This window comes from Octopus sinensis, linkage group LG10 (assembly GCF_006345805.1).
Source record: "Octopus sinensis linkage group LG10, ASM634580v1, whole genome shotgun sequence".
In the NCBI taxonomy this organism is placed as follows: domain Eukaryota; kingdom Metazoa; phylum Mollusca; class Cephalopoda; order Octopoda; family Octopodidae; genus Octopus; species Octopus sinensis.
The window spans coordinates 21,046,999-21,059,269 of record NC_043006.1 but is presented as its reverse complement, the minus strand read 5'-3'; the positions used below and the strand labels follow the sequence as shown (position 1 = coordinate 21,059,269).

Sequence of the window (12,271 nt, the reverse complement as noted above, 5' to 3'; positions counted from 1 at the left end):
GTATTTCGTCTGGCGTTACGTTCTGGGTTCAAATTTCGCCGAGGTCGACTTTGCCTTTCATCCTTTCGGGGTCGATTAAATAAGTACCAGTTACGCACTGGGGTCGATATAATCGATTTAATCCGTTTATCTGTCCTTGTTTGTCCCCTTTGTGTTTAGCCCCTTGTGGGTAGTAAAGAAATATATGGTAGATATTTGCTAATTTACTCACGACGTAACCCTCAAGTTTGCTGTATTTTGCATTTGAGCCTTCTCCGTGAAGGGTGAAATCCAGCGGACCGCGAACTAAATCCAGCGGACCGTGTAACTTAGAACTAACATTTATAATGCAACTAGGCGCAGATATTTTTATAAGATCGAGCAATAAATGAGTTAGAAGGAAATGGCCGAAGTGGTTAGTTGCGTAAGACAAGTCGAAACCTTGGTTTGGAACATTTCCTATCAGTGATTCCAATTCCTGCAACATCAAGCTTGAGAAATATTTAAAAAAGAAAAATTCCAAAAACAGCCATGGGCTGGATGCCGCAGGAAGGTAAGGGGGGGGGGAGAGTCTGGCCAAGGAAGACATAGCGTAGTACCTTCAAAGAAGACCTACACAGACTGAACATCAACTGGGAAGAAGCATACCGGTAGGCCAGTGACGGAGATAATTGTCGATTATTGATTGCCCGATATGCCGTTCAAAGGTACCAACGGACCTAAGAAGAAGAAGAAGAAGAAGAAGAAGAAGAAGAAGAAGAAGAAGAAAAGAAGAAGAAGCAGAAGAAGAAGGAGGAGGAGGAGGAGGAGGAGGAGGAGGAGAAGAAGAAGAAGAAGAAGAAGAAGAGAAGAAGAAGAAGAAGAAGAAGATACACAATACACGCACGTAAATGTGCATACACATACAATCACAGACGTGGCTGTGTGGTAAGAAGCTTGCTTACCAGCCACATGGTTCCGGGTTAAGTCCCACTGCGTGGCACCTTGGGCGAGTATCTTCTACTATAGCTTCGGGACTACCAAAGCCTTGTGAGTGGATTTGGTAGACAGAATCTGAAGAAGCCCATCGTATGTCTGTGTGTGTGTTTGTCACCCCACCATGGCCGCAGTTAAATGACTGAAATAGATATATATACATATATATGTATGTATACATACTTACATATATGTATACATACATATATATACATTCATATATATACATATATATATATACATATACATATATATATGTATAATATTATGTATATATATATGTATGTATATATATATATATATATGTATGTATATATATATATGTATGTATGTAATATATATATATATACATGTATGTGTATATATATATATATATACATATATGTATATATATATGTATACATATATGCATACATATGTATAATCTGCATATGTATATATATCTATATATATACATACATATATATATATATATATACATATATATATATATATATATATATATATATAAGTATGTATATATATACATATATATACATAATACATACATATATATACATATATATACATATATATACATATAATATATATACATATGTCTACATATATATATGTGGTGTGTTACATACATATATAGGTATACATACATACATACATGACTGTATACATTCCAGGTGGAGCCCTGATGGCATACAACAGACTTTTTTTTCAAAAAGAAACAGGAATCGCCTCCACTACAAGACTATTTGCAAACATTGAAAACATGAAAGCCAAAGTCAACCTCCCCGGAATTTGAATTCAGAATGCAACGCTCTGATGACTGTCAGTTCACCTTTCAAACACAGACACACACACACATTCATAAAAATATATATATACTCTTTACTCTTTTACTTGTTTCAGTCATTTGACTGCGGCCATGCTGGAACACCGCCTTTTAGTCGAGCAAATCGACCCCGGGACTTATTCTTTTGTAAGCCCAGTACTTATTCTATCGGTCCCTTTTGCCGAACCGCTAAGTGACGGGGACGTAAACACACCAGCATCGGTTGTCAAGCAATGCTAGGGGGACAAACACAGACACAAAAACACACACACACACATATATATATATACATATATACGACGGGCTTCTTTCAGTTTCCGTCTACCAAATCCACTCACAAGGCATTGGTCGTCCCGGGGCTATAGCAGAAGACACTTGCTCAAGATGCCACGCAGTGGGACTGAACCTGGAACCATGTGGTTGGTTAGCAAGCTACTTACCACACAGCCACTCCTGCGCCTATATATGCAAGATGTTCTCAAAAAAAGACATGTCAATATTCATTCCCTTTGACCTTTTAACCCATTACAAATAATGAAAAGAGCTAGACTTAAGTTTGAACAAAGAAAATTCATCCTAAAATGCTACCAGAAATTTCGACATTGAGTGGAGGTGCAAAGACAGTTTAGGAGGAAGTTTCCCACGCATCCAACCTACGCGTTTTAACATCACTCGAATTAGAGACAGGTTTGAAGTGGATGGAGCCGTTCGGGATTGACTTAAAGAAACGTTCCGGAACACTGCGGAGATCAGTGAGCACCATAAAAGCTAAATCATCTTTTCTTTAATGGGTCTTTTTGGGGGGCTTTTTTTTTTTTTTTTGATTCCCCAAGTCTGAAAACAGAAGCTTTTTAGCAAACTGAATCCCTAACCTCCTGTATTAGAGTCTTTGATTCTCCGCCGCCAGAAACTCTTTTAATTTACTCAGATTGGTGAGATATGACTCAGGTAGTAGTAGTAGTAGTAGTAGTAGTAGTAGTAGTAGTAGTAGTAGTAGCAGCAGCAGCAGCAGCAGCAGTAGTAGTAGTAGTAGTAGTAGTAGTAGTAGTAGTAGTAGCTATGGTAGTAGTAGTAGTAGCTATGGTAGTAGTAGTAGTAGTAGTAGCTATGGTAGTAGTAGAAGTAGTAGTAGTAGTATTAGGATTAGTAGTAGTAGTAGTAGTAGTAGTAGTAGTAGTAGTAGTAGTAGTAGCTATGGTAGTAGTAGAAGTAGTAGTAGTAGTATTAGGATTAGTAGTAGTAGTAGTAGTAGTAGTAGCTATGGTAGTAGTAGTAGTAGTAGTAGTAGTATAGTAGCTATGGTAGTAGTAGAAGTAGTAGTAGTAGTATTAGGAGTAGTAGTAGTAGTAGTAGTTGTTGTTGTTGTTGTTGTTGTTGTTGTTGTATAGTAGTAGTAGTAGTAGTAGTATAGTAGTAGTAGTAGCAGTGTACGTTATAACTGTCACTCTGGCTCTGCAACAAAACCGGCAGAAGAATTGACGGCTTATTGCAAAGGAAGATCTATGAGGAACGATACCAGTGCGTACTGTACTTATCTAACGACCCCGAAGGGATCAAAGGCAAAGTCGACCTCGGCGGAATTTGAACTCAGACGTAACGGCAGACGAAATACCTATTTCTTTTTACCCACAAGGCTAAACACAGAGGGGACAAACAAGGACAGACATAGGTATTAAGTCGATTACATCGACCCCAGTGCGTAACTGATACTTAATTTATCGACCCCGAAAGGATGAAAGGCAAAGTCGACCTCGGCGGAATTTGAACTCACAACGTAACGGCAGACGAAATACCGCTAAGCATTTCGCCCGGTATGCTAACGATTCTGCCAGCTCATCGCCTTAACAACAACAACAACAAATAATAATAATAATAATAATAATAATAATAATAATAATAATAATAATAATAATAATTATAATTATAATTTCATGGAAGCGAATTTTCGTTTAGAAATATTGATTTAAATATTAAATAAAGTTAAAATGCCTATTAAATTAGCTCTGCATATTTTATATATTCCACCTGTTGCAGCTATCTGTATACGAATACCTCTAGGAAGCCATGACTAGACGGGTGAACTAGATAAATAAATGATAATGTTTAAACAGCAGTATTAAAATGATGGTTTCTCATTATATATTCAAAGAATCCATAGCTTATACTAACTAGCTCCTCATACGGATTCTGCTATCAGACCACAAAATAATCAAATACAGAGAAGTGTGATGCAGTGCGTCTATGCCGTTGAAATCTAGATCTGATCAATGAAATTAATTCATGATGAATATAAACCATAAAAGGTCGGAAGGTATAGAGATGAATATATTTATTTTAACCAGTTGACATTTTTAGGATCACAGCCGTTTCGTAGCCGTCTTCATGTAGTAATAGTGGAGGCGCAATGGCCCAGTGGTTAGGGCAGCGGACTCGCGGTCATAGGATCGCGGTTTCGATTCCCAGACCGGGCGTTGCGAGTGTTTATTGAGCGAAAACACCTAAAAAGCTCCACGAGGCTCCGGCAGGGGATGGTGGTGATCCCTGCTGTACTCTTTCACCACAACTTTCTCTCACTCTTACTTCCTGTTTCTGTTGTGCCTGTATTTCAAAGGGCCGGCCTTGTCACTTTCTGTGTCACGCTGAATATCCCCGAGAACTACGTTAAGGGTACACGTGTCTGTGTGGAGTGCTCAGCCACTTACACGTTAATTTCACGAGCAGGCTGTTCCGTTGATTCGGATCAACCGGAACCCTCGTCGTCGTAACCGACGGAGTGCTTCCATCCATGTAGTAATAATTTCAGTGTAAAATAAAATTGTGCTTACGTGTTTGCATTAATATTCATGCTTTGCATTATACAATGCAATTGTTTATTCACAATTCAATGCAAATAATGGTTGCTCATCATTTCACCAGAGCATCATGGTTGCAGTAACATTTCATCTCTTGGGTATACGTACAAAATTTTCTTTTTATATATTCAACGTATCGAAGCCTGAAATTAGCTTGGTTTGGTCAGTAAAATTAAAGATACGTTGTTTCATATCAAGGTGCTAGGCAGAAGTTCAGCGGGTTGACATTTTGTAATATTAACATCCCATACATTATATTACTAAATGGTTGGTTAAAATGTCTTAACTGTTGTTTAGGTGAGGTTTTCACAGAGTATGGACTGATTTCGAATTTATAGTTGAGCCAGGGGATCTTTCCGGTTTGAACGGCAGTTTTTTCTAGCGGTGTCATATGAAATTGTCACCCATAAATATGACCCTAGTATCGATCTATTGTATTTCAATCTATTTTAGGGTTAGGGTTAGTTAGGGTTAGGGTAGGGGTGGAGGAAGGTATCTTTTTTTCTTCACAAATGTAAATAAACCCAATCTGTTTCTTAAACGAGGGACATATTCATACGGCACAGAATGCTTTTTAACTCAATAGACGTTACTGATTGGTTGAAATTGCAGAAATTGAAGAAAAAAACAACAAATATCTTACAAACTATAGCATTTTCTCAATAAAGCCAAGAGAAAAAGATGTTTTATAAACACATTCTACCAGTATACGAAGTTTAAAATTTTTTAGTTACCTAGAAATTATGTCAAAAACTGCCGTTCAAACCGAAAAGATCCCGTTATTCCGAGATGTTCTTCATTCTTGTAAAGTGGAAATAGTTTGTGGATTCGTAGATTGTGCAGGTCGCTTGTTTTGGTATGGTATTGTTTGGTTTTCTTCATAGGTAACCTAATTAGATGTTGGTTTCAAATTTTGGCACAAGTCCAGCGATTTCGAAGGAGGACATAAGTCGATTACATCAGCCCCATCACTAAAACTGGTACTTATTTTATCGACACCGAAAGGATGAAAGGCAAAGACGAACTCGGCAGAATTTGAACTCAGAACGTAGAGAAGGACGAAGTGTCGCAAAGCACTGGATCAGAATTACTTTTACCAACTGAGTTCAATTCACGCCGAGGTCAATTTTGCCTTTCCTTCTGTCTGGGGTCAATATAAAGTAGTAAATTCAAAGTAGTAGGTTGGCAGAACTGTTATAGGATTAGGCAAGGCGACTTGCCGTATCTGTTTTGACTGATTCGCTCAAACCTAACCTTGACTAACAGAAACCCCAGTATATTTTATCTGTCGGAAATAACGATGCCTACTTACGTATGTTAGAACATTGAGTGAGTATGAAAATCTGTAACATCTGTCTTCAATGACCGCCATTTAAAACAGCTCCTTAGAGAGTGAAACTTTGAAACGTAAAGAGAGTCAGCAAATAGAACAATCGCCATTACTAAACGTGCTTTAATTCTAAACATCAGATTGACCTTAAAATCATGAACGGTTCCGCTCTACTGAAGACTAACTGAAGACAATATCTTAATGAATACCAAATGGGATGTGACTAGCGTATGAGATGTGAACAAAGAAAAGGTATATTGGAGAAACAGCCAATATCTTAGGCTACATGTTGAAGAGCATAAACAATAAATGACTAACAGCTGGAGCAGAGAAAAAAATAAGACTCAATGCCGAAATATTTAAGTGGTAAGTGACCGGGGTTCCTGGAAGCTTGGCTTATCTAACCAGCCTAGACTTCTAAAGAGGAAGAAGTTATTGCTGTGTCTTTCCTCTGGTTAGAACGCTTGAACAGACCCACGTTGCTTGTTGAAATGAGCAGCTGACACAGACCATGGGATTGCACCGAGAAAGTTACCCTCCCAGGCACAAGTCCGGGCAAGGCTGTTTATGGAAGACCAGCAGTCGCCCATACATACCTGCCTCCCTTCCCAACGCCACCAGTGTTATCCAAGGGAAGGGCAAAGGCTGATACAGCTTGGCACCAGTGACGTTGCAATTCATTTCTACAGCTGAGTGAACTGGAACAACGTGAAATAAAGTGTCTTGCTCAAGAACACAACACGCAGCCCGGTCCGGGATTCGAGCTCACAACATCACGATCGTAAGCTCGAGGCTCTAACCACTGAGCCATGCTGCAATACAAAACATACACACATACAAACACATGCACACACACACACACACACACACATTGCCTTATCTTTGTTTGAAATTTATACGAAGAAGAAGACGACGAGAAAAAGGATCAAAGAAGAAGAAGAACAACAACAACATTGAAGTTCTTGTTTTCGTTTTATCCATTGTAGGAGTCATCAAAAGTGCTAAGTACTTTAAGGTAGGGTTGAACAAGTCTTCTAGAGACTCAAACATTGCAGATAAGAAAATGCGATAAAGCGATCTAATTTCTAATCAAAGATAAATCAACTTCCACTTTACAAAAATAGCTAATGAATTTCGACTGATGATGGCGTCGGTGACAGAGATAGTGGCGGTGTCAGTAATGTTTTTGATAGTGGTGGTGATGCAGGAGTATAAACATTACTTCCTGTTAGTTTAAAGTAGCGCTTCTATAAATTATGTCGCGATCCCAAATGGGGTCACGAAGCGAAATGCTGGGGTCGCGGAAATTGAACTCAAACACTTCAATTTCAGTTTATACTACATCTTGACCTTATTTGGTCACCTGGAAAGTCTGAGTTTCCCAGCAACGGAGTTTTGTTTCCTGGTCCCCATCCCCCACTTTTACTGGTTATTTCGCATGCTTTCAACGAATGTGACATTAAAATCATGCGCAAACGGCTCCTTTCCCCGGAAAAGTGAAGATTTGGCTGCTATTTCTTGCATGCCCTGCTACCACATAACAGGTTTTTCGGATCCTTTACCGCAAATAGCTGTTACATGGGGGCAGGGTGTGCTAGAAATAGGAACGAACTCTTTGGGGGCTGAGATACGTTGAATGCACTCGAAAAAAATTTTTGTAATGGTACTCCCTTGGGACGTTCTTTCGCTTTGACTCTCAGAACTGTCATCCAGATCAGCTTGTTTTGTTCGTTAATTTCCGTAAAAAAATTTCATTTATTTACTTTTGTTTTAAAGTGAAAGATGTATAAACATGTATATGAAATGGACGTGTGTGTATGTGTGTGTGTGCGTGTGTAAGAGTGAGAGAGAGAGAGGGGGGGAGAGAGTGCCATTTACACATACATGAGATCACACACGTTCACTCACTCACACACTCTCTCTAACACAAACACATGCACACGCACATACAAAAAGATGTACGTATATGTATTGATGTGTGTGCGTATACATGACAACACACTCCTTCACTCACTATTTCTCTCTTTTTCTATCTCTATCTCTCTTCCTCTCTCTCTCTCTCTCTTTTTCTATCTCTCTCTTATCTCTCTCTTTCTCTCTTTCTGTGTGTCTGTCTGTCTCTCTCTCTCTCTCTCTCTTTCTCTCTCTCTCTCTCTCTCTCTCTTTCACACACACGGGCATTTCTTGTGCACGTACATACATCTTTCACTTTCTCCTCTCATTTTAAAACAAAAGTAAATGAATAAAAAAAATTTAAGGAAATGAATGACTTGAAAATAATTTTAAAATAGCTTTGAAATATTGTCTGTTTAATGAAAGCTAAAATATAAATACTTACTGTATAAACAACTTATATTTTTGAAATCACATTCACTTAAAAATAGTTCTAAATGATTAAAATATTGAGGACGTCAAAAAGTCGACGTTTTGCTTTTCTTAGAAAGCACGAAGACTATGTGTGTATATGTCACAGATAGCGGACATGTGTTTGTGCTGATTGACAAGCCATGACATTCATTATATGTGCGTGTATTCTGTATGTATGTGTGTGTGTGTGTGTGTGTGTGTGTGTGTGTGTGTGTGTGTGTGTGTGTGTTGACGTCATGGAAGCCATGTTTTTTTTTTTCGTCAAGAAATAACAAACATGAATTGTGTTTACTCGTTTTCGTCAATAAATAGAGGTCAAAATGTTACAAAAATTCGTACTGCACTGCCGAAGGTAAGTATGAAAATAAATATTCAAAAAATAAAATTAAGATAAAATATACTATTTCTAAGATATTTCGGGTACAGACAAACATCCCTAGGGTTTTAGAATTATCACGATATTATTACAGATATGCACAATATTTACCGTGATGGGCCACGCAAACGCTGCTGTAAGGAAACGCGCGTGCGGTGCCGTTGCGAGTAGTGCAGTGACAACGTATGTATTTTCAGTGTAGTTGTTTGATTGTGTTCATCTTAATAGGTGGATAAATGACAATAAATGATACTGTTTTATTCGATTGAGATCGGTATTTATTTAAGTAATTTCATAAATATTTTATGAAATGTTATTTTAATTATATTTCAAAATGAAAATATTTTCACTCATGGATAAATGGCTGAACTTGAGTAACAAAAGTAATGACGCAAATGGCAATGCTACAAAGTCTGTTCAAGCAGGACCTAGTAATCAGAGAGAGGCACCTAAGATGTGAAAAAGAAAATACGATGATTCATATCTCCAATTTGGCTTTACTTTTAATAATATCGATGGTATGGAACAACCTCTTTATCTAATTTGCAATATCGTTTTGTACGTGGAGAGTATGAAACCTTCAAAATTAAAAAGGCATCTTGAATCCAAACATAGAAAAACATGATTTTGAGGAACACAGTTTCGCAAATATCTCATATCGAATTTTTATTTTAAAAAGTTATCTTGAATTCAGGAACCATTTTCAGTTGACATTGATGGTATTAATAATCTGCCATATAAAGCTCAAGAGGAATTCGCTGAGCTATCTAGGGACTCAAACTTGAAACTTGAATTTACAAAACAATCTTTGAGTGAATTCTGGATCGGAGCTAAAGCTATATTTCCAACAATTTCTGAAATGGCATTACATGTTTTTTTTTGTTGTTGTCATTTAGCACCATATACCAATGTGAAACGACTTTTTCACCTTTAACTCTTATTAAGACCTAATATTGTTCAACGCTGAAAAATGCAGAAGATGGTTTACGTCCATCAGTGCCAAATATTGCACCAAAGTTTAATTTTTTATACAGCTAAAAAACAAGCACATCTGTCACGTTGATTTTTACTTTGGTTTATTTTTGTACTTGAAACATATCCTAAAACTACTTTTATTTTTGACAAATAATATAACTACTTTTTTCATATGTATACTGTTCAGCAAAAAAACAAAAATGATTTATGTATTTATTTGTATGTTTTATTTCATATTTAATACTTGGGGTCGCGAAAAATCTCGTGATGAAAGATGGGGTCATGAATGAAAAAGTTTAAGAAGCGCTGGTTTTAAGTGATGACATATGCGACTGTTTAATAAGTCATTACTGATATATATATATATATATATATATATATATATATATATATATGATACATATATAGACACACACACACACACACACACACACACCACACACACATATATATATATATATATATATATATATATATATATATATATATATATATAACTTTCTCTTCAGTGGTACAAATAACAAGAGGATAGGGAGAAGGAAAAAAATCAGTGAAGGAAGAGAGATATTATAAGAGGAGAGAGAGAGAGAGAGAGAGAGAGAGAGAGAGAGAGAGAGAGAGGGTGGGGAGAGAGATGATAAAACAGAGAAGTGAAGGCAATAACGAAAACATAAACTTTAGGAAACGTTAATCTTGATAATTATGCCTATTCGTTACTTTTTCGCCAAGACAGTTGGTCCCTCTTTACATATAGCAATATTATTTGATGAAGGTTGCATTAATTTATTACCACTTCTAATATAATAAATGCGAATGTCATCAGTGTGTCAGGGAGTCACACTTTTCCAACTTTATTCCTAGATGCAAGTAGCCCAACATATCATACCATTTGGGAATTAGGCTGACACCGTGAGTAAATTCCGGGCCGAATCAGGACCCTGAAGTTTTGGATTCCCAAGTTTTCATTATTGCGATTGCTTTCAGCGATTTTTTAACGTGATTTTTTTTGCGACGAATTTTTTAGTACGATAACAAATTTTACTAGCTGGACCAAAAAAATATAAGCATCTGTAGATAGTGACTTCATTTCATAACTATCGAATAATTATGGGCATAACTACCGATGTATATCCCACCGAGTTTGTTGCTTCATAAATTCCATAAATAACAGCTTAGATCCTGTTGATTGAGTGTATGTTAAGATTTGTTGGAAAAAAACTTTCTGAGGGACTAGGGAGAGGAGTTTCGACAATTCACACGACCTGACATTTTCCGCCTCATAACTTTCAGGAAAATTAGTACATTTTAATGAAATTTTATACGACTACCTTTCAAACGGCTTTATCATATATCGTCCAAAGCAAAAGATTTTCCAGCGTTTTATCTCTGAGAATAGCTTCGTTCTCTTTCACTATCATTTTCTGTCGACTTCTTTCGTTCACTCAATCTTTCTCGCTTCCCCCTCGTTCCCCTCTCCCTCTATGTCTCTTTGCCTCTAACTTTCCTCCTGCGTTTAACGCAGTATATTTCTCTTACCTCTCACTGCTATCAATGTCCTCTCTCTCTCTTGCTCTCTCTCTCTCTCTCTCCCTCTTGCTCTCTCTCTCTCTCTCTCCCTCTTGCTCTCTCTCTCTCTCTCTCACGCTCCCACATTCCCTCTTACTCCCTATTCTTTGCCGCTTTGCCTCTTCAACTTTACTTCTGCTTAACAAGTTTCATTTCTCTCTTTTCACCTCTTCCTTTCAACTAAGGTATTAATATATAAATATAACAATTTTTATAGCTTGGAAATAAATTTGGGAGTAATCGAAATAAATTGCAAAAACCAGCGAAAGTCATCCATGAAACAGAATTATTTGTACGAAAATTAAGGACCTACATACATCAAATTGTCTTTAAATTAAGTAGCGGCAGAAGAATTATCATTGAACTTTTAAAAGGTAAGCTTAAATATCAATGTAAAACTTAAATACAGCGATCAATTTTCAATTCATTTGTAGTTTATAGCTGCCTGTCGCACACAGCAGCAGTTTGACTCGTAAAAATAAACCTCTGCCAACAGAGGACCAGATTGAAATCAAAAGAGCAAGAGCCAATAGTAAGACAGAAGAAGTTAGTGTATTACTATTCTGGTACGAAGACATACAACGGTATCCGAAGACTACTAACTATTGTAACTACTTGCGTAAAGCAGCAACTACAGTGGAGGCGCAATGGCCCAATGGTTAGGGCAGCGGGCTCGCGGTCGGAGGATCGCGGTTTCGATTCCCAGACCGGGCGTTGTGTGTGTTTATTGAGCGAAAACACCTAAAGCTCCACGAGGCTCCGGCTGGGGGTGGGGTGGCGACTCCTGTTGTACTCTTTCGCCCCAACTTTCTCTCACTCTTTCTTCCTGTTTCTTGTCCCCAACTTCCTACGCAACCGCTGAGCCTGGATGCGCATTCATCCATCCGTCGATGCTCTCGGTGTCGAGGGTTGACCTGCTTTCTCTTCTGCGGGTCATACGAATAGCAAAGGACCATGTTTCGGACTTCTCTCATCTTGCGAGCTCTGGGACGAAGACCGTTCGCTCAACAGCACAGCAGCATGTA

The 12,271-nt window shown here is 37.7% G+C and overlaps 1 protein-coding gene across 1 annotated transcript in view; it reads right to left on the bottom strand.

Moving 5' to 3' along the window:
* LOC115216393 (dehydrogenase/reductase SDR family member 13) overlaps window positions 1-12,271 on the bottom strand; it is a 70,391-nt gene that overhangs the window by 19,665 nt on the left and 38,455 nt on the right. The gene's annotated exons all lie outside the window — the stretch shown is intronic.